The sequence below is a fragment of the Podarcis raffonei genome, chromosome 5, assembly GCF_027172205.1.
Source record: "Podarcis raffonei isolate rPodRaf1 chromosome 5, rPodRaf1.pri, whole genome shotgun sequence".
NCBI classification, from domain to species: domain Eukaryota; kingdom Metazoa; phylum Chordata; class Lepidosauria; order Squamata; family Lacertidae; genus Podarcis; species Podarcis raffonei.
This window is the reverse complement of record NC_070606.1, coordinates 7,998,559-8,016,694: the sequence shown is the minus strand read 5'-3', so window position 1 is coordinate 8,016,694 and position 18,136 is coordinate 7,998,559. Positions and strand designations below refer to the sequence as shown.

Sequence of the window (18,136 nt, the reverse complement as noted above, 5' to 3'; positions counted from 1 at the left end):
TCTAGACACAGATCAGCACTTAAAAGTGCCGTGTACAAACACTGCTGTTGTCGTTCGTCTGAATTTCTGTTTGTTCCAATCCAGCATTAAATAATTTTTATGGGGGAAGTGCTGGGGGGGCGGAGGGGGGTATTGCACAGACCTGCTCCTAGAAAGCACGGGGCACAAGGTAAGTGTGGCTGATCCCAAACTCAAACTAACTTACGCCCCTTAACTTTCATGGTTCTAGTCTGAGTACAACTTACTTGGATAGAGCTCAACTATTGGGGTGAGGGAACGCCTGTCCCCAGTGCCAGCCGCATTTTGAAAGTGCAAATGGGACTTGTGCTTCCAAACTGAATGATGAATGTCATCTATAAGGTCTTCAAATGGACACAGAAAATTTAACCTCTTCCAGGCCACCTTTTCCTAACAATATTTTCGTGCTGCTGGTTTGTACTGAACTCCCATTACGACGGTTTGAAGCGACGCATCTTAAAGCGCCTTCTTGTTTTTCCCTGCCATATGAGAATTGTGTGCTAGAAAGCTGCCTTTAAATAACATTTTAATATGTTTTTTATGAAAACGGTAGTAAGCAATCATTATTTATAATTCAATACATTATACAAATGATATTAAATATTCAACAGTTCTTGTTTTTAATTCTGGAACCCCAGAGGTATTCATAAACAGGTGTCAAGAATTAAATACTCCTAAATGAAGAATGTGAGTCTACTAACTTCTGTAGCAAACAAAACCCCTTCACTCTTGTATTTGCTGAGTCATGGAGCAAAGCAACTGAGGTAACAATATTTGCCAAGTGACTGTATTTGGCTGTACAGTTAACGGTCAATTAATATTTCAGGTATAGGGCTTTTATTTTATTTTATTTTACAAACTTATTTTATTTTACAAACTTTATTTTATGCAGTCATCCACATGGCACCAACGCAAACTTGGAAAATCTTCAACATTACAGTTTCAGCTCACATCCGCAAGGTATACTGGAGAGATAATTTATCCATAGCGACTGCTGTGATGGAGACAGAAGACAGATTGCCATTAGATAGCCATTCATAAGCCATATAAATTGAGGCCTTTTGGAGTCAAATCCACCTTTCTTTCTTATTCCTCTTATCCCCCTCCGATAACTGTACATCCCAAGTATAAAGGTAAAGGACCCTTGACCGTTAGGTCCAGTCGTGACCGACTCTGGGGTTGCGGCGCTCATCTTGCTTTATTGGCCAAGGGAGGCGGCGTACAGCTTCCAGGTCATGTGGCCAGCAGGACTAAGCTGCTTCTGGCGAACCAGAGCAGCACATGGAAACACCGTTTACCTTGCCGCTGGAGCGGTACCTATTTATCTACTTGCACTTAGTGTTTTCGAACTGCTAGGTTGGCAGGAGCCGGGACCGAGCGACGGGAGCTCACCCCGCCACAGGGATTCGAACCGCCGACCTTCTGATCGGCAAGTCCTAGGCTCTGTGGTTTAACCCACAGTGCCACCTGCGTCCCACATCCCAAGTATACTTCAGTCAAATTTGGAGAGAGGCTGGCTCATTTCTCTGCATTGCTGCAGCTGGTGTTGAGTTGAAAATTCCCCTAACACAGAGCCCTCAAAATGTTGCTGGGTACTCTAACAGCATGGCCAGTGGTCAGGAATGATGGGAGTTGTAGTTTGGCAACATTTGGAAGGCCACAGATTCTCCACCCATGCCCTAAGAGCTTTTCACCCAACCTTTGAGGTGGACATGCTGCCCCAAGCTCACGTCCCCCCCCCCGTCTCAGTTTTGGGGTGGCAGGGCTTGTCCCCCTGGCAGCAGCGATGCTACTCTGGCAGAAGGGTGGCATCACTCCTCCACCCAACAAGAGATGGTCAGTGATGGGGTAGCTCTGTTCCCTGGTCAGGGGAAAGTAGAGCTGGAGGAAACTTAGGGCCCAATCTTCACAGCTACGTTCTTTGGCTGTGAAAGTGAGGAAGGAGGCAATTTCCGCAATTTTCATGAGTGGGCTGGAAAACCATCACAATTTTTGAGGTGGTTTCTGAAAGCAGAGAGGCTTGTCTCCCTTTTGGGGGGGGGGGGAGGAAGAAGACTTCTTGTTCTGCAGCAGGTGGCTGTGGTACTCCCATTTCTCCACCACAATACCTACGGAAGTATTTTCTCTTGCCCCCAAAGTTCGCTGCCTTTCCTAGCTCTTTCCAAAAAGCCAGCTGGAACTTGCAGCGCACAGACCTGTGGGCTGGAGAGAGGACAACCAGATGTCTGAGGTGTAGCTGCCACCTTTTCGTCCCAACCCTGCCACCTTGGAAAGTCACCAAAATTCTCCCACCCACGTTTTACTGACCTCAAATGGGGCAATGGAATGTGCGGCATTTGGTTAATCCTTACATCCAGACTACAAATGATGCAGAAGATGTGTGATTCATAGGACACTTGTTTCTGCAGAACTTCAACAAATTTTATTTTTCATTTTCTTGTCATGGAGGAGATGGGTCTGTTCTATATTTGCCAGATGTTTTTGGCCATGTTTGCAGAAAGTTAATATCTATATGTCACTTTAAAACCTCAGTTCTCCCAGGAGTTCACTGGAATCTGTACAAAGCAGCAGGCCGTGGCTGTGTATGCACAGCTGTTTACTCCAACTCCATCCCAGTGCTGGTGTTTGAAGCTGAAGGCACATGGCTTTAGCCACAATCCACCTGTATCCTGTCGTTTCTTGAGAAATGCTGCTAATTGATGGGTTTCCTCTCAAACCAGCTTCCATCTGAGTCAAAAACGTAAGCTATGGTTATGCTAAGGTAGGTACATTTTCGATGATCATTGTGCATGTTCAGATTTCGACTTCCTTGAGTAGGAATTTGGGGAGGGGTGCAGGTGTGAGGAAGCAAATCAGGTGTTGCGTACAGCAACATAAATCTGGGGAGAAACGGCTTTGCTGTGTTTTCAGCTGTCAATGTGTACATGCCCTGTACATTTAAAGCAAATTTGAGAGCTCATTCTTTCCGGCAAAGAAATCTGGGCACTGCAGTTTATCCCTCGCAGAGTTATGATTCCCAGCAACCCTTAACAAACCGCAGTGCCCAGAATTCATTGGGGGTGTGTGTGTGAATGTGCTTCAAAAGGTCTTTAAGGATACAGTGTGTGTCAGTGCTGACATGATATTGAAAAAGTCTTAACTCTCCACTTGGACCCAGATGCTGATTAAATTACTGTAAATATCCGAGTAATTACACACATGCACACAGGCACACACACCCCTACTACATGTCAGTCTGGCCAATATTTTGGTAAGAATGGTAGAGTACATTATTTGAATGCCTAAACCTGTCTATCAGAGCTATGATCCTTGAGATTGCAATTGCTTGTCAGTGAATTTGTGGGCCAGTGGTCTGATTCAGAACAAGATGGCTTCATATGCTCATCTGGATAAACCTTTCTTGCAATGTGAGTGCAGAACCCATTAATGGTAGCCATTACATCAAATGCCACTATTAGTTCACCCCGCCATCTCTAGCCTGAATTCACTTTTACAACAGCAAGAAACCGCCTTGTTTTTTTCTAGCAAGACCATTCAGATTCCTAACATTACATTTGTGTATGTGGCACTTCATAATCCCCTCTGCTATTGACTGATATAAGTAGCACAGTATTCTACCACTGAAATGCTAGTGCTAAAACAAGTGATTATAAAAGGTTTCCTTTTTAAAAAACATTTTTTATTTAATCATCTGTTTATTTCTTTCAGAGATATCTTTCAGCCCGCAGATCTCAGGGTAGGTTACAAAATTTGAAAACAGCAATAATACACCAACATTAAATAAATAAGAGGAGGTAAAACACAGAGTTAAACCTAGCAAAGTAAAACCTAGCAGTAGACTGATGCACAAAGACTTTCTTAAAAACACTACATGGATTTTACATTTGCATCAGTCACTAGAAGGAATTGAGATGGTGTTTGTTGACTTATGTGGAACCATACAGACCTCTAGTGGTGCAAAATGGAAACAAATGCACACATTGATTGCAAATTTGTCAGGTTGTGAGGAGTCTTGCACACCAATGAAATTTTGCTAGTCTTACAAAAAGCCTCTTTGCTTTCCCTGGGGTTCCTTGGGTTTTTCTCCCAAGAAGGAACCACAAAATTCACCTCAGAATCTCGCATTAGGAAATATTCAGTGGAAATACTCTAGACCTCAGCTTTATCCAGTGCAGGGAGAGTTTCTTCACTATCTCCAGAACACCCAATAATGTTTTTAGTCAGGCAAGACACAAACAACATCATCTGACCAAAGACACGTAGGAATGTACGCAAGGCACAACCTACGTTCCTTAATCCTACCAAAATTACTTTTGCCTTCCAAATTTATCCCATGAATTCACATTAGTCTATGAGGAAGCTGTTGCAAATGCACAGTCATTGAAACCCGCTGGAAGTAAGGGTTTTGAAAATGACAGTTGTTAAGTTGTGGGTGAACATATCAGACGACACAGCGATTCTTCAAACAGCTCTTGTTTATTCACAGGCCAGGACAGAACTGAACTGAAGGGTTCAGCCAGCCTGCTTATACAGAGCTCCAGTATAACGTAACTGTAGCAACTTTCTAAAACTATCCAATCACTGAACGTCACTTTTGATCCCTTATTTGCATAACTATCTACAGTATCCCCCTGCTGGCCCAGGGTGAGGACTTCAGTACATAACAACAGTAACTTTAACCCTTTGGGGACATCGCATAGCATGGAGAGAGGGTGAAAGCTGATACCCTGGCCTTCGCCCACCTTGGCGGCTCCTACTGGCTCTGCCCCTGCCCTGGGCATATTTTAGGACTCCCTTTTCTTCTGTGTTTGTAAGTTGCTTTAAACTGGGATCTTAGGATGAAGGCTGAGATGATGATCATGATAATAATGATATGATAGAGAGAGGACCCTGGACAGCATTACTGATGATGATGCTGGTGGTATTAATTAAATTGATACGCCATCCTTCATCTGAAGATCACAGCATGCAGACTCAACAGTGCACATGACCCTACTAATTTTTTTTTAATTGATCTTTATTACGGCCATTGGCCCATCACACGACAGTTTCCCATACCAACATAATGTACTTAAACCTCCAAATTTAAAACCGCCAAAACTTACAAAAAACAGACAAGAACCAAAGCAAAACAAAAACAAAAGACCAACATCATACATTACAATAAATTTGTAACATAAACATCGCCCTCTACTCATAAATTAGTAGAAGACATCAATGGTGAAATCACCTAATTACATCCTAAAACATAGATCATAGTTTAAAGGGATTATCCGAGCCGCACAGGAGTCCGTTTCTCTTCTTTAGGGATAGGACGCTGATCAAGAATCTGGCAACCATGAGTGATCTTAGGGGGTCATCATCATTTAATAGATATCTCAGTTTGGCTTCATTCGTATCATCGGCAATTCCCTTTAGATATTGAGCAAGAAACTTGCTCCTGGCCGATGAGTGAAAAGCACAATCAAAAATTATGTGATGCAACGATTCCGGTGCCCCACAATTACAATCACCTAAGAGCAATATCTGTCCATTGGAGAATCTATTTCTCAGCACGTTCGATGGGAAGGTGTTGAATCTTGCCTTTACAAAGGCATATCTATGAGCCGAAGAAGTTAAGGAATTCAAATAGTTTGGGAGTCTTAAGAGGGGTAATAAACCAAGGTTTAGAGGTGAGCAGTACTAATTTTTCATATGCTGCTACCCACAAAGAAAGGAAAATGCCTAAGACTTCAAGCAGTAATCAATGTGATAAAACTGTACAACGAATCATTTCCATCCAGCTGTTCAAATAAAAGCACCAAATTCATCCTGGTGTCTGCACACCTTTTAGTGCTCACTCCATGAACAAATAAATAATTTTGCTTGTTAACCTTCCCAACAAAGGGGAGGGGGCAAAGCCATACCCGGGGAAGCTCCGCCAGAGTCTGGGAAAGGAATCTCCCTCCTCAGAAGAAAATTGCACAGAAACAGACAGTGCTTCCAGCTTTTCCTCTGCCATCTGCAGTGCCTGCCGGAAGAGTCAAACGAGGTTGTGTCTTGGGGGTGTCCTTGAAGAAAGTACGGGGAAGGCTGCTCTCACAGGGTAAGTCTGCTCCAAATTCACACATTTCCACTTGTTTCCAAGAAACTCGGTTCAGCTAGAACTCTGCACATGCCCCTTGCGCATTGTGTTCATTTGGCTTTGCCTCAAGCTGTGAGTATACGATGTGATTGCAAAGGAATCAGTTCAAGCTAAGGATCAAAGGAAGCTCTGGTTTTTCCTGCCACATATATTCTGCATGGTAGTTGCCATGCAGAGGAATTTTCCCACTAAAACCCATGTACACTAGAGATTAAGTGTAAGTCTAATTAGCCCTCAGAACCCCTGGAAATGAATGCCTGTATTTGGTATTAATTAATCCTGGACAATTAAAATGGCATCCTCTGGCAAGTGCCTTAGCCCAGCAATCAGATTAAGGCTAAATTGTGCATTGTCCAAATTTAAGTTTCTCCACTTTCTATACCTCAGTTACCTTGCTGCAAATTCTGATTATCCAGACATCCCTCCTGACCTCCCAGTCACTCTCTCCAGTGGTAAAATCATATTGTGACGTTCAGTAAGCCATTGTCATTTAAAGTCCTTTCCACCACATCTCCATTCTAACTGAGAGCACGCTCTGCAGTGCAGTGTTGGATTTATGTATAAGCTAAACAAACTATAGCTTAGGGCCCCACTCTCTTGGGCCCCCCCAAAAAAAATTAAAGGAAGAAAAAAACCTGGATGTACATTTCCAAAATATAACATAAAAAACAAATGAAATAAAGCCTACATACAGCAACAGTGTTTTGTGTTGCGTAGGCTCCTATGGTGTAAGTAATGGGCCCCGCCTGCTAGCCTGCTCCCTAAAATTGCTATTATTATTTCATGTTATAGCAAGTTTCTAGAGATGAGATTATTAGTCTCTGTAAACTGTGTTTCTAAAGCAACTTTTGTTATTGACAAATGCCAATGTGTTTGCATTATTAAGTTTGTTATGAATAAAAAATCATTTTAAGTTAGAGCTTAATAATTATTTGACTACAGTGGTACCTCGGGTTAAGTACTTAATTCGTTTCGGAGGTCCGTTCTTAACCTGAAACTGTTCTTACCCCAAAGCACCACTTTAGCTAATGGGGCCTCCTGCTGCTGTGACGCCGCCGGAGCACAATTTCTGTTCTCATCCTGAAGCAAAGTTCTTAACCTGAAGCACTATTTCTCGGTTAGCAGAGTCTGTAACCTGAAGCGTATGTAACCTGAAGTGTATGTAACCCGAGGTACCACTGTATTAAGTTTGCTATGAATAAAATATCTTTTTAAGTTAGAGCTTAATAATAATTTGACTATTAATATACTTCTTCTTAATTGTATTTCAGTACAACAATTACTTTGATAAAATACATACTCTGTTATGTGCAAATCACTTTAGATACCTATTAGGTCCATAAATTACCATATAGCATATATTCAACAACAACAAAAAGCAACATTTTTTGTTGACAAAGGACAGCTGGACTTATAAAGGGCCTCATTGCCTTTAGTAGCTTAGGGCCTCAGCAAACCTAAATCCGGCCCTGGCCCTCTGTGTCAGAGCTATTGCCAGCAAGCCAGCCCCCTCCTAACAGCTGGGCACCTCTCATTCCCCAGTTTTTCACCCTTCCCCAGCTTTATGGGGTTCCCCAGGAAGGCTGCCTTCTCCAAGCTTGATCCAACGCCATGGATACCTAAAGGAGCAATATTTCTTCCTCAGCTTAGCTCGATCCCTTACCCTTCTTGCCTCTTGTCGTCCTCTCCAGGGTTCTAGGCCATGTTTGATGCTTTCATTTTGGGTTTAGTCAGGATAGTTGCAGGAAAGCAAAAGCCAGCATCTCCAAAAAGGGTTCTGTGTATGTTTTTGGACCTTTACTGGGAGGGTTCTGTGGAACCCATGGCAGAATCAAATGCAGGTTCTGAGCTGCTCTGAGCCTGGTTTTGGCTGGGGAGGGTGGGATATAAATAATTTTTTATTATTATTATTATTATTATTATTATTATTATTATTATTATATGTACCAAGGCCTTTTGGGGGGGGCAGAGGAAATCTGAAGACTGGTTGGATTCTTGGGCCAGGAAGCAGAAACAAATTAATCCAGTTATGTTTAACCACCAGAAATTCATCACCCAATTCAACAACTTATTATTGGAGGCAGCTGTGATTGAACCCCTACAAGGAGGGATGTAAGTACCAGCAATTTCCATTCCGACCTGTATTCACCACGATCAGTGCTGTTTCTGTACTGCTGCAGTTCTGTTGTTTAGTCGTTTAGTTGTGTCCGACTCTTCGTGACCCCATGGACCAGAGCACGCCAGGCACTCCTGTCTTCCACTGCCTCCCACAGTTTGGTCAGACTCATGTTTGTAGCTTCGAGAACACTGTCCAACCATCTCGTCCTCTGTCGTCCCCTTCTCCTTGTGCCCTCCATCTTTCCCAACATCAGGGTCTTTTCCAGGGAGTCTTCTCTTCTCATGAGGTGGCCAAAGTATTGGAGCCTCAGCTTCATGATCTGTCCTTCCAGTGAGCACTCAGGGCTGATTTCCTTAAGAATGGATGCGTTTGATCTTCTTGCAGTCCATGGGACTCTCAAGAGTCTCCTCCAGCACCATAATTCAAAAGCATCAATTCTTCGGCGATCAGCCTTCTTTATGGTCCTGCTCTCACTGGACCAACTGCAGTTCAGTTTCAGCCAAATACCACATTATTTATCTCTCTCTCCACTATTTAACATAAGTTACATAACTTATGTAACTATTTATATAAGATACATCAATGTAAAGAAAACATGAAAACAATGTAAAAAAAAGTAGTAGGTATCACTTGCAGATTTAAAACAAAAGCAACAATCTGAACAAATACTGATCGTATTCTCTTAACTGATTTCCATTCCTGACTACAGATAAAAATGTGAACTGCAGCCATTTCCACTCCTGTTTCCATTTTTGTTGGAATTCCCTGACATCCCAACCTTTTGTCTTAAAATTCATTAGACCTGAATATTTAGCCACTCTCTGTGCTCTACAAGCAAAAATTGTTATGGCCTCCGTTTGCAAGGAACACCCAAGAATTCTGCTGTTAGGCTCCTGAAAACGGAGGCAGAGAAAAATGGAAATGTAATCTGGGGAGCCTTACCAGACAGCATCCTTTTGTAACTAACTAACTAACTAACTAACTAACTAACTAACTAACTAACTAACTGTAAACAGGATATGTACTCCACTGAAGTTCCTATAAACGAGGCAACAACTTACATTTCTACTCCAAAATAAAACCTCTTTAGAACCTTGTGTTTATGATATTACAGTGGTACCTTGGGTTAGATACGCTTCAGGTTACACACTCCACTAACCCAGAAATATTACCTCGGGTTAAGAACTTTGCTTCAGGATGAGAACAGAAATCGTGCTCTGGTGGCGCGGCAGCAGCAGGAGGCCCCATTAGCTAAAGTGGTGCTTCAGGTTAAGAACAGTTTCAGGTTAAGAACGGACCTCCGGAACGAATTAAGTACTTAACCCGAGGTACCACTGTACTTTGTATTTTCATAACCCCTTCAAGTGGGCAAGGTGAGCTCTACACCTTATCTCAGAATGCGATACCAGAAGTCTGAAAGGTAGGTCAGTATGATCAAGGACTGCGTTTGTAGATGGGATTCTGATTCACAGCTAAGTATCTTGGCTATTCCTCTATGGTGACAGCAGCAAATGCCTGAACAGATAATACACAGCATGAGATAGCATGAGAGGGTCTTTCCCAGACATGTCAGATCTAATCATTTCTTACCATGGAAAGGCTTCCTTAATCCTTGGCAATCAGTCTTACTCATTTCCTTTGAACATACACAGTCTATTCTCCCTTGAGCTGCAAAGTCTATTCTGTGCTTATAAGGTAAAGGTAAAGCGATCCCTGATCATTAAGTCCAGTTGTGGATGACTCTGGGGTTGCGGCGCTCATCTCGCTTTATTGGCCAAGGAAGCCGGCGTACAGCTTCTGGGTCATGTGGCCAGCATGGCTAAGCCGCTTCTGGCGAACCAGAGCAGTGCACGGAAACACCATTTACCTTTCCACTGGAGTGGTACCTATTTATCTACTTGCACTTTGACGTGCTTTCGAACTGCTAGGTTGGCAGGAGCAGGGACCGAGCAACGGGAGCTCACCCCATCGCGGGGATTCGAACCGCCGACCTTCCAATCAGCAAGCCCTAGGCTCTGTGGTTTAACCCACAGCGCCACCCGTGTCTGTGCTTATACAGTTCTGCGAAATATAGTTCACCGCTTCTTGTCACCTTCTGCATTTTGGAAAACCGGTTGGGGATGCTACTATAAAAAGTTCCCTCTCTACACAATAAAGAACCCCCAGCCTGGCCATAAAGTATAGAACTGATCCATGTTGAAAATGTCCATAAAAGTTCACCAGAATCTTACAGACTCATATTTAAATGGTGGCGATTGATGTGTTCTGTAGTTCTAGACCAGATTTCCTCAACCTTGGGACACCAGGTGTTCTTGAACTACAACTCCCATCATCCTTGACCACTGGCCATGCTGGCTAGCAATGATGGCAGTTGTAGTCCAATTGCATCAAGGAACCCAAGGTTGAGAAAGGCTGTTCTGGATATTACCGCCAGGTGGAGCTGCAATACCATGGCCCATGTGATGTGTGGTCTTGGCAGTCTTGAAATGCTTTTGTGTAATGGAAGAGGTGAAAAGGGACCGTGAGATGCACTCAGAGATGTTAGTTATTACATTTTAGATGGTTTTCTTTCCCCATCTTTAACCCCACAACCCCCCTGGGGGGGTAGACTCTGAGATAATAGGTTTACAATCCAATTCACCACACTGGGGTTGCTTCCAGACTATTGTTATGTTCGGGCAGAATTCAAACACATACAGGTAAATTCAGGTTTTGCTGGTCTGGTGCTCTTGTGCAACAGATCTGTTTCTCTTAAAAATTGGACTTTTTGCAGTGAGGAAAGCGATAGGAAAACACTGGAAAGTGTGGAATAATATTTGCTTGATGCAACGCCATCCAATCTCAATAACAAATGAGGAGGAACGTTCAATAAATAAGGTATCTAGAAACAATCTGGCTCACTCGAGTAGCTTCCCTTCAAATGCTAAAAGAAAACTGCTGTGCTATAGGGTAGGCAGCAAGGCTGAGAAGCAAAAAAGGTTCAAATTTCTCAAATCCCTAGTTCAATAATCACCTCTGCCGAAAACCACAAGTTGGCCTTACGTTAAGCCACTCAGCCTGCCCTCCCATCAGCAATATTAAGATAAAGTGACCGATGAATCTTACAGAGTTGTCGAAATGCAGCAGGATAATGTATTTGTACACTTAGAAGTGTTACGTACTAAGTCTTATTCTAAAGATTGCGTGGTTGCAGACACTGGAATTTTGCATGTTGTCAAAGGAGAGAGAATAGCAGTTGGTCCAAGTTATTTATTTAATAATGTGCACTCCAGCCTTCCAAATACAGCAGCTTTTAAGGTTATCTTAAAGCAGTTGTGGAAAACCTCAGGCCTGCCAGCCCTCTCCCTTGCCAGCGAGGGAACAAACTGCGGTCAAAAACTTCAGCAGTTTATTACGACTATTTCCTATTTATATATTGCAATCACTGCACGTTACACATTACAGCATAAAAGAAGCACATCCACAATGACTAGTCCTTGCCCTGAGGAACTTGCAATATAAATTTCAATGACAGAAGAGATAACAAAGGGAGAATGTAGAAGGAAGTGTCGCAAGGGGTCAGTACAATACAATACAATAGCAAATGCACCTATGTGCTTTCATTTCAGCTGCGGGGAGACTAAGCGGTTAAGTGAAAGAGGGGAGCTTTGAGGAGGGAACTGGCATTGTGTAGGAATTTTAAGAGGAACGTAGAGGGCATGGCAAGGCTAAGAAGCTAGCAGAGTTTAAGTGAACAGGGGGAGACTTTGCAGCACCTGAGGGTGTTACAGTCAGAAGTGCAAACTTCATGGGCTGGGATATATTTTGAAATAAAGTCAGAGGGGAAGGAAGTTCCCTGGATAGCTTTGATAACAAGGACAGTGAGTTCGTGCTGGACATTGGATTAAAACCAGGCATGTCCATTGTGCTTCATAGGTAAAGGTAAAGGGACCCCTGACCATTAGGTCCAGTCGTGACCGACTCTGGGGTTGCGGTGCTCATCTCGCTTTATTGGCCAGCGTACAGCTTCCGGGTCATGTGGCCAGCATGACTAAGCCGCTTCTGGCGAAACCAGAGCAGCACACGGAAACGCCTTTTACCTTCCCGCCAGAGTGGTATCTACTTGCACTTTGACGTGCTTTCAAACTGCTAGTTTGGCAGGAGCAGGGACTGAACAACGGGTGCTCACCCCATCGCGGGGATTAAAACCGCCAACCTTCTGATCGGCAAGTCCTAGGCTCTGTGGTTTAACCCACAGCGCCACCCGCGTCCCTATTGTGCTTCATAAATGGCAATAAATAGCTGTTTTTCTTGGTGCACTGGCAAGTCTGAGATAACACTTGCTTGACACAACATCGTCTAATCTCCCTGCAAGCAAATCGGGATAAATGCTCAATATACAGGTCATTTGATCATAATGGCAGGACACCTCACTTGCAGAAGCAGAAACTCCCAGGTCTTAAAGGCTCTCTTATGTTCCCTGAGGTATAAGGAAAAGAAATTCCCTCAACCTTCCCTCTCATTTTCAAGGATATAAGGCACTGGCCCTTTCACATTGTCTGCTGATAATCATTTATTATTGCTGTGCATGGTGTTTTACAAAGTGAAAATAGCAAAACACAGGACCCAGCTCCAAATCCATCTAGATTACTGTTAGGTTGTGGGTGAACATATCAGACGACACAGCGATTCTCCAAACAGCTCTTATTTATTCACAGGTCAGAACAGAACTGAACTGAAGGGTTCAGCCAGCTTGCTTATATAGAGCTCCAGTACAACGTAACTGTAACAACTTTCTGTAACTATCCAATCACTGAATGTCACTTTTGATCCCTTATTTGCATATGTGGACCTGAACTATCTTCTACAGTATCCCTCTGCTGGCCCAGGGTGAGAACCTCAGTACATAACAATTACCATCTAGATTTAAATATTGGGGGCAGCCTTTTATGAGTCAGCCGAAACACCTTGCTTTTGTACAGATCTAAAAAATTGGTTTCTGGTTGTCCTGACTGAGAATTAAAACTTTAAAGTTGTTCTTTTGAATGCGAAAACATTTTATTAATAAAAGCTGTGAATCTTGCATTTTTATCAAGGGAAAATTGATTCAGGGAAAATCATATGGCAATGTTCTACAGGTGGTATTTAACCCCGGGCAAATTAGCAAAGATGCATAGAACATGTTCCAATATATGCTGGTGGTGTAAACAGGCTGAAGGGACAATGATTCATATGTGGTGAGGCTGCAATAAAATTAAAAAATTCTGGGACACGATATACAAAGAAATTAAAAAAACCTTTAAACAAACTTTCAAAAAACAACCCAGAAGCCTTCCTCTTGGGAATATTGGGACCAGAGTTCTCTAAGGGAAAAGAAGAATATTCTTTGTCATGTTGGAAAATCAATAAAAAGCAATTTTAAAAATGCAAGAGCTTTTAAAAAAATGTTTGTGGGCATGTTGGACAGGATATATTTAACGTACTGATAGGAATGTTTTTATTTGTTCACAGTCTGCATGTGCCATCACTCTGAATGATATAGGACACACACCATGGTCACTTACTGCTGATTTTGTTGTCTCCTTGGATGAACCAATACAAGGTAAACCATAGTTGATGACAGCTGATATGGGCTGGGAATGCAGATATATGACAGTTATTCTTAGTTTTAATTTACTTAACCCATAGTTTCCAAGTGACTTAAAAAACTCAAAAGCTTCACATAAAATGAAAAAAATGCATTGCAATAAAAGTCATTTTATTATTATTATTATTATTATTATTATTATTATTATTATTACCCCACCTTTTGCTGCTGATAGGTACCCAAAGCAGCTTACAGATAAAACAGCCCATAGAGCAAAACTAGTGAAATGACAGCAAAAGGCTCAGCAGTAAAAACACACCAACAATTGACAGCAAAATTGTGCTAATCCACCAGATGCCTGGGGAAAGAGACAAATTTTTACCTACCACCCAAACAATCTTAATGATGGCATGAAGCAGACCTCTGGACCTTCCTGTGCTGGATTGTTGCTTTATATGGTGTGCAGCATCTTCTGCCATTCCGCTGACAGAAAGGTCATGAGAAAGAACAGTCATGAGACATAGTTATGGTCTTTTACTGGCTGTCCCCAATGGCAAGGCCCTGCCCTGGGCTTAAGAACATGGAGAGATGGGAGATACAGATACAGTTCTAAGGACACGACTTTTGATGTCTATAACATTTGACAGCATTTCCCTGCCTTTGCCCAGCAGATGGCAAGAGTGTGTTGGTGGTTCTTCATCAAAGTCATTGAGTTGTTTCACACAGTAAGGCTGGCTTTGCTGAATCTGATGCTCTCTCTCTCTCTCTCTCTCTCTCTCTCTCTCTCTCCACTTCCTGCTGCGTATGGTTCAAATTCTCTCCCACATAATGCTTGCCTAACTACTAATCTGTTTTACTTGAAGAGGCTTCTCAAGACGCATCTTTTGTCTTTTGCTTTTTCCATCCCGAAGCTCTTATTTTCGATAGCTGAGCTATTAACTCCTGTCCCTTCTCTATGCCTTCTTGTGGCTACGTTACTTAAGAAAATCACAGGTGCACACGCTCACACACACACATGGTCCAGCCGATGGAGGGATCTTCATGGGATCAATCCAGCCCAGGCAAGATAAACCTTGCTGACCCCTGCTATAGTTCATCCAGGTCTGGTGGATGTAACTTTGGCCTCTGCTTCTCTGGTGTTACTGGAAGTTGATTCCAATCTAAAGTTGTACCAGCAGAACTCCAATCCTGGGCGATTGTCCACTGCATGAGCATAGGGACTAAATCGAGACACTGTATCGCTTCACCCCATAGGAAGAGAGGAAGGAGATGTGGAGTCTCAGGACTCATATTTGTTTCGTGGTTTTGCCCTTACTTGTCGAAGGCCATAACATCTTTCGGTTTGTGCTCCATCCATATCACAGGCTCCAGCAGAGTTCCAAGGGGGGGGGCACAATGTCTCCAAAAAGGCTGTAGGCTATGCTACTGCAACACAGAGATAGGACATTGGCATCAAGTGCAAGGTGCTTTGAAGGCCCAAAGTGGTATACAAAAGATGAGGAGGTGAAGGAGGCTATGACTAAGTGGGCGATAGATATTGGATATAACATCGACTTTGAGAGGTGGTTGGAACTATGGAACAAGAATATGAGATTTACGGCATGCACGGCACTAAAGGAAAACCTGTGGGAAATGATCTACAGGTGGTATCACACACCAGTGAAATTAGCGAAGATTTATAAGTTGAAGGATAAAAGATGCTGGAAATGTAGAGAGGTAGAAGGTGACCTCTACCATATGTGGTGGTCGTGTTGCAAAGTGAGAGGCTTTTGGGAATTGGTTTATAATGAACTTAAAAAAATCTTGAAATATACATTCCCCAAAAAGCCAGAAGCTTTTTTATTAGGAATGGTCGGTAAAGAAATTAAAAAAGAAGACAAGATCTTGTTTCTATATGCTACGACAGCTGCAAGAATTATGTTAGCACAAAATTGGAAATTAGAAGTAATACCCAACATAAGTGATTGGCAGGTTAAAATGATAAATTATGCTGAGCTTGACAGAATATCAGGAAGATTAAGGGACCAAGACGAACAGAAATTTCATGATAATTGGAAGAAATATTTAATGTATATGGAATCTAAATCTCAGGTGACACTGGCGGGGTTGAAATAACTCTAACAGTGGGAAAGGCCTATGTAAAAGAGTTAAAAAGTACGCGACTATATAATTTATTCGATACTTACCAAAGGAGTGGAGGGAAGTCCAAGGCTCAGTTGAGACTAACTCAGTTATGTATTTTATTTATGATTTGTGAAGTGGATATAATTTGTATAAGGTATGTGGTGGATTTTTTGTTTATGTTTTTCCTGGATATATGTGCAAATATGAATAAAAAAAATTATATATATATATAAAAAACAAAGTCAGAACTTCAAAGCACATTGTCAGGTGCTGCTAAAGAGGAGGTTTTTTTCTTCTGTTGGCATGTGGCAGTGTCAGCAGGGTGCTTCGTTGGTGCTCATACACCAGTGCCCCATTGCATAACAAAAGGTTATGCTTAATTATAAGTTCACAAAGATATTTCCCAGCGCGATTAGAGGTGGTGTCCATTGCTGCCCTCTGACAGATTTCGGGTTCGTCCTCCAAGTTTAGTCCAGATAATATTGCATTTTGTGGGGAAACAAGGCCGAGCTTTTGATACGGTCCCAAGACATGCATTGTGGCATACACCAGTGGATCCTTCCCAGATACATGGCCAGCGGGTTAAGTAGTCAGTGTAATTGAATTAGACATTTTGTTTTTAGTACTTCTGCTTTGTTTTTAATTGCTAATTTTAACTGTAATTTGATTAAGAAGTTACAGGTAGGTAGCCGTGTTGGTCTGCCATAGTCAAAAATAAATAAATAAATAAAAATTCCTTCCAGTAGCACCTTAGAGACCAACTAAGTTTGTTATTGTGCTTCAGCTAGTCTCTAAGGTGCTACTGGAAGTAAATTTTTTATTATTATTTATTTATTTATTTATTTTGTTTGTTTTGATTAAGAAGGATTCATCTATCTATATTGTTTGACTGATGGAGATCACCAATATAGCTGATCTATATTCTTCTCCTTGCCTACTCACTGCAGTTCCAGTTTCTGGCCACTGCTGTCTACGCCTCTTGCAGTCTGCTTGCGGTGCATGTATTCCCTGCTGGATTCCAAACCTGGTGGTCTTCATCTAAATCTTCGCTTAATTATTGTCATCCGAAACCTCTACTGCTGGACTTAAGGGGATAAGAAAAAAGACATTTTGAGACTGCTGCTGGAATTTTGACTGCCTTTATACCAGCTGTTCCAAGTTGAAGTTCTTCCAGTGGTGGGAAAGGATACTGCGCTGTTCCCTTCTGGGTATCTTAATGGCATCAGAAACAAAGCAGTTGACTCTGAGCATTTGTGCTGAAGAACGGAGCTCTTCATTGTTGAACACTCGTCGAATGGAACTCGTCTGGATTGAAACTGATGATTCTTTTGGCAGGTCTTAATGGGTAGACCTTGGAGTCATGAAGAACATGTTTATATGTTCCAACTATTCCATCTCGGACACATCTGAATTGCCATCTTGGCAAGATGCCATCCTGGCTTAGCATTCTGTTTCTCATAGAAGCAAGCTGGATACCTCTAAAAAGCCCATAATCATGATGGCCTCCCCATGCTGTGAACTATGGCTTCAGACTTGCTACCATAGCATTATTAAGAACACAAGAAGCGCTATTCTGGAGCAAAACAAAAGCCATCTATTCCAGATGTCCATAGGAAGCCCATAAGAAGGTCAGGATCGCAGCATCATTTGCCTGCAACCTGTGTTCAGAAACACTATCGGAGCTAAGCAGGTGTGGGCCTGGTCAGCACTCTAGATGGGAGACCATATGTAAGTTACTCTAAGCTTATCATGTAAAGAGATACTATATCTCTGTGAGTAGTAAAACAAATAAATCCTTATTATTCTAAATGGCATATCTGGTGGCATTTGTTGGTTGCCTCTGAAAACTCATGCTATAATAGTTTATCAGGAAACATCAAGCCTCGTTAGTTTGGGTGGAAGAAGTTTAGCCTGTTGAAATCAAGGAGGCTTCAAGGTGCTTAACTTTGCATAGACTATGTCATTAAATCTGCAAGGTGCCATAAGATGTTGTACTTGTGCTTTTAGAGCAGAACAAAAAACAGGGTAGAGAGGAGAGGGGCAGGGGATGGCAGCAGCACACTTAATGCATATTCAGACCCATTAAAGTCAAAGTTATTGTTTTTATACACTGTGGGCTGAGCAGTGGGGGACAGAAAGAGGCTGCAGCCTTGGGAATGCTTTGTCGGAAGTTTGTCCCCACGAC

General features: G+C 42.3%; 1 long non-coding RNA gene across 4 annotated transcripts; it reads left to right on the top strand.

The window, feature by feature from the left end:
• The first annotated feature begins 333 nt into the window (after nucleotides 1–333).
• On the top strand, nucleotides 334–17,760 carry LOC128413592 (uncharacterized). 4 transcript variants are annotated; one of them, XR_008330379.1, is made up of 6 exons: nucleotides 334–3,754; nucleotides 6,026–6,103; nucleotides 8,187–8,254; nucleotides 12,959–13,130; nucleotides 13,752–13,842; nucleotides 16,899–17,760. It is a non-coding gene; the product is annotated as an uncharacterized LOC128413592 (long non-coding RNA). The 4 variants fall into 4 exon arrangements; XR_008330378.1 differs by lacking the exons at nucleotides 334–3,754; nucleotides 8,187–8,254 and adding an exon at nucleotides 11,035–11,138 and having other exon boundaries at nucleotides 5,705–6,103; XR_008330376.1 differs by lacking the exon at nucleotides 334–3,754 and having other exon boundaries at nucleotides 5,705–6,103.
• Nucleotides 17,761–18,136: the final 376 nt, after the last annotated feature.